The sequence below is a fragment of the Hevea brasiliensis genome, chromosome 13 (genome assembly GCF_030052815.1).
Source record: "Hevea brasiliensis isolate MT/VB/25A 57/8 chromosome 13, ASM3005281v1, whole genome shotgun sequence".
NCBI classification, from domain to species: domain Eukaryota; kingdom Viridiplantae; phylum Streptophyta; class Magnoliopsida; order Malpighiales; family Euphorbiaceae; genus Hevea; species Hevea brasiliensis.
This window is the reverse complement of record NC_079505.1, coordinates 80,970,389-80,975,363: the sequence shown is the minus strand read 5'-3', so window position 1 is coordinate 80,975,363 and position 4,975 is coordinate 80,970,389.

Sequence of the window (4,975 nt, the reverse complement as noted above, 5' to 3'; positions counted from 1 at the left end):
CAATGTCTAGGTTTGGGATAGTGGGTACATAAGGGGAAGGTGTTAGGCACCACTGACGCCTAGTCTAACCTCGTTAATTCGAGTGCCAGTCCTCTACTAATGTTTCTAAAAGTCTTGTTTATTATTTATTTATTAAACTTAATCCTAAAAAATGCAATTCTAATCCTATACACGCAAATAATTCACAAAAGGGTTTCCAAAAGTCTTGTTTATTATTTATTTATTAAATTTCATCCTAAAAAATGCAATTCTAATCCTATACACGCAAGTAATTCACAAAAGGGTTGTTATTTATAAACAATTTTTATGCACAAGTAATTCCTATCTATGGGGTCGCTAATTATTTAAATGATATTTACCATATGGCTAAAATTAATTTATTATTGAGAATTTAATTTACAAACAAATTCAATTTTAAATAACCCTACGTTTCTATTTAACCTAATTAATTAATTTTTACCAAGTTACCCTAAGGATAATTGAACTAAGTTAATTATGTACATGTGTAATTTATTCTAATATCACATAAGGCCCAAACAATCACAACCTAATAAAGATTTCTAACATGCAAATTTATTTTACATTTACTAAGTATTAAATTAAATTTATTTTACATGCCAATGTTAGTTTAATTTACAAACAAGATTAATTTTAATTTACAAAGTATTTATTTAAATTAATTACATGCAAAAGTCGGTTAAATTAAAAATAAAATTAATTTTAATTTACCAAATAAAAATTCTATTATTACTATAATTTCATGCCAATGGTTATTCGAGGAGCTTAGAGCTACTTACCTGTTGATAAATGTAATTGCTATTGGGGCAAGCTACCCTTAAAAAATAATATTCTCTTTTAGTATGACAATGATATCCATACTTAATTTTAGACACTAGATTTACGCAAAAATATTAAGAAACAAGGGAGATATTGACTCTATAAATCGAATATCCTGCAAATTAGATTTTACAGGAACCCTAAATTCAAATAGCTATAACTTACAAAATATTAAAGTTTTTTTAGTGATTCTTGAGCCTAAAATTAATAGAATTTCGTATAGAATATGAATATAATTTTTTCAAATTTTTTACATATTCAGAAAATAACAAAAAATAATGAAAATATGAGAGACAGAAAACCAAATATGTACAGAGTTATGTATCCCCTCAAATTAAATATGATTACATGATCTATATGAACATATAAAATAAATTAAAAATAAGGAACATAGAATTAAATATTACATGGCATAAATCTTGAAAAGAAAATAAAAGAACTAACATTTAAGAAATATCGCTAGAAAGAAAGACGAACTAAAATAATTTTTGCCATTCCTCTCTTTCATTTTTTTTTCTTTTTTTTATTTTTTTATTTTTTTGTCTTCTCCTCCCCTCTCTCTTTCTTTTTTTTTTTTTAGTAGGGTATTTATAGGGTTTTGGTAGAGAGGTGTGATAGGGTTTGGAGTCTTAGGGTGATAAAGTTCAGATAATTTAAATAACTAGAATTGCAGAATTTGGGTGAGATTGAGATATGGATGAGGTGTTTCAACCAATAGGAAGAGAGGGAAATGAGGTGGCACTAATAGGGAGTGAGCAAGATAGTGGGGCCAAAGGGGGAGAGAGAGTTTGTTTGGGAGAGGGATAGAGAAAAAGATATTTTCTTATTTTAATTTTTAAAAAATAAATAGGTCATATTTAAAATTCCTAACTAGGTTTTCTTAGGCCCATTGGGCCCAATTAAACTTAATTAGGTCCATTTAAGAACTACCCATATCAAATTTAAACAAAATAAAATTTTATTTAAATTAAATTAATTTTCCAAAAAACATTTTTTTTTTCAAGATCATGCCACGGAATTAATAATTCAGTTCCATACCTCTAATTATATCTTACAGTTATATAATTTTTCATCATCGGGTTTTCCATGGCCTCAATGCACATACTCATCACAAAGTAAGGGTCTACAGTTTGCCCCCCACTTTGGCGAAAGTTGAAATCAATGCGAAAGTATTGCTTAAGTTTCGTCAAAGTGAAACTCAATCTTCTAATGACTATGAAACATTGGCAATAAGGATCGAGTACATCTTGCTCGGTCGACATACTCTATATTATGAGACTAGCTACGGTCTCATAACTGTGATAACTATGTCATGTTAAAATCGAGTGCATCTTACTCTGTCGATGCACTCTGTGTCATGAGACTAGCTACGATCTCATGACAATGGCAACTGTATGATTTAAAATGTTGTGGATTTGTATTTAGGACCACAGTCCTAAACTGCATACGTATCCCCCTCACTATCCTGAGAAAGAATCAGACCCACTCGTAGTTCGACACTTGAAACTGTGGTGATGTATTTTCTTCTACGCCTTACACACCTATAAGTGACATGTTGATGCGTGTTCTTTTACACCTTACACAACTATGTCATGTGCCCTAAACAACGTCTAAGGACTTACCAAAAATATCTATCTTGAAATGTTGTGGGTTCATATTTAGGACCTCGGTCATAAACTACCTACGTATCCCCCTTGCTATCTTAAGGAAGAATCAGACCCCCTCGTAGTTCAACACTTGAAACTGTGGTGATGCATGTTCTTCTATGCCTTACACACCTACAGGTGACATATTGATGCGTGTTCTTCTACGCCTTACACAACTATGCCATATGCCCTAAACAATGTCTAAGGACTTACCAAAAAACATCTGTTATGAAATGTTATGGGTTCGTATTTAGGACTGCAATCCTAAACTGCCTACTATCCCCCTCGTTATCTTGAGGAAGAATCAGACCCTCTCGTAGTTCGACACTTAAAACTATAGTGATGCATATTCTTCTATGCCTTACACACCTACAGGTGACATGTTGATGCATGTTCTTCTATACCTTACACAACTATGTCGTGCACCCTAAATAACGTCTAAGGACTTATCAAAAAATATCTAATTCATGATTTGAAAAAATTGGGCTGACTGGGTCTTAAAATTCTACATGATTTTTGTGCTTATCATGGGCTTGCAAATTTTACTGGAGATTCTATAAAAAAACATAATCCTCTGAGGGACCTCTTTTGCAAAAATTTTCTTTTAGCCTCAAAATTTTTTGAGAAAAACCATTCACTAAAAAGACTTTTTTAAAGTTACAGTACAATTTCTTTTTGATTTTTCTTTTTCTTCTCTCCCCCATGCTTCATTATTCTACAGCTATTTCAAAACCCTATTCTGCCTTGACTCCTTTCTCTTCCATTAACTCAATTCTTTGTGCCCTAACTTTTGCCTGAAATACTCTTTTGAGTTTTCATTTCAGTGGGCTTGCTCTAACTTTTGCCTAAGCGGCCCTTTCAGGTTTTCTACTTAGCAAGCTCTCTTTGTTTCTTTTCTTTTCTTGTTCTTCTTCTCTTTCTTTCTTTTTTGAAATTAGACAATTACCAGGGCATTCATATCAAGCACCTATTTTGTCATGCTCACAAGACAATAGGTTAAATTAAAACAATGTAGTTCAATTACTTAATCTTTTGATGTATCCCTCAAGACACAAACATTTACAATCATAATTAAATAAAACCTATTCCTGGTTAATGCAATAAAAGCTTATTTATTTATTCAGGTACACCATTACTCCCTCTTACATTTAATTTTACCAAATTTTCAACCTTCCAAAGTTAGAAATAAGCTTTATAATTTGCCGAATAGCCTTTTCAGGTTTTCCATCCAGATCTTCTCTCATCTCTCCTTTTGCCTAGACCGCCTTTTATAGGTTTTCAATCTAGCATTTTTTTTTACCCTTACTTTTGCTTAGATCGCCTTTTGCAAGTTTTCAGCTTAGTGGGCCTATCTCACACAAAGTACCATTTGAGCCTGTCTAAGTTGACTGGTTCTTGAAATTCATTCCCATCTAGGCCTGATATTCTTACAGCACCTCCTGGCAAGATCTTTTTTATTATGTATGGACCATCCCAGTTTGGCTTAAACTTTCCTTTTGGATCAAAAGGGATGGGCTAAGTTTGTTTTACAACCATTCTACCTCTTTGATCTTTCTTGGCTTCACATTCTTATTAAAGGCCCTGGCTATCTTCCTCTGATAAGCCTACATATGATACAAGGCTCGCATCCTCTTCTCATCAATCAAAACTAGTTCTTCATATATTTTCTAGGCCCACTCATTTTCCGAGATCTTAGCTTCTAGTATCACTCTCAAGGATTTGATTTCTTGCTTAATGGATAGCATTGCTTTAGTCTCATACACTAAAGAGAATGGGGTTGCCCCCGTGGATGTCCTTGCAGTACTACAATAACCTTAAAGAATATAAGGGAGTTTTTCAGGCCAATCCTTATATGTTTTGAACATTTTTTCCCAACTAGAACCTTTCTATTCATATAGGGGCCACACATTTCTGCATGCACTTCTATCGTTATTTGCTCAACCTATTTTTCTATCACACATAAGAGTTTGTAGAAGTGCGCCCCAGCTAAAGTAAGTTGAGTGGATAATCTATGAATTGTTACTCTATCTCTTTTATTGGTTGATTGTGAGTATTCTCTCACTTCTAGAAACCTCTTTATGTCTTCATACCATTTTTCTTCTCCCTCTAGGTCCACATGTGCTACTACTAACCCTTCATAGCATGAAATTTTACTCCTCATCAGGATAACTAGTTAAGTCAACTTTTGATCACTCTTTTCCTATGAGGACACCAGCGTGGCTTGGGAATCGGCCATTTGATTTTAAGCACGAGGAATGTGCTTCTTGGTACTTTGTTAACAAGGCTATAAATTTATCTCTTTCTTCTTAGGTTAAATCTTCAGCTAACTTAATATCTTTAGGATTATTTGGTGTACCAAAATTAATAAAGATCGATTTTAACGCATTAACAAAAATAGATTCTAAATGATTATGAATGCCATGCATATGCCCATTAGAATAAACATCAAACAAGCAAGCAGAAGGAATAGTCATGTCACACCTTACCCCTCT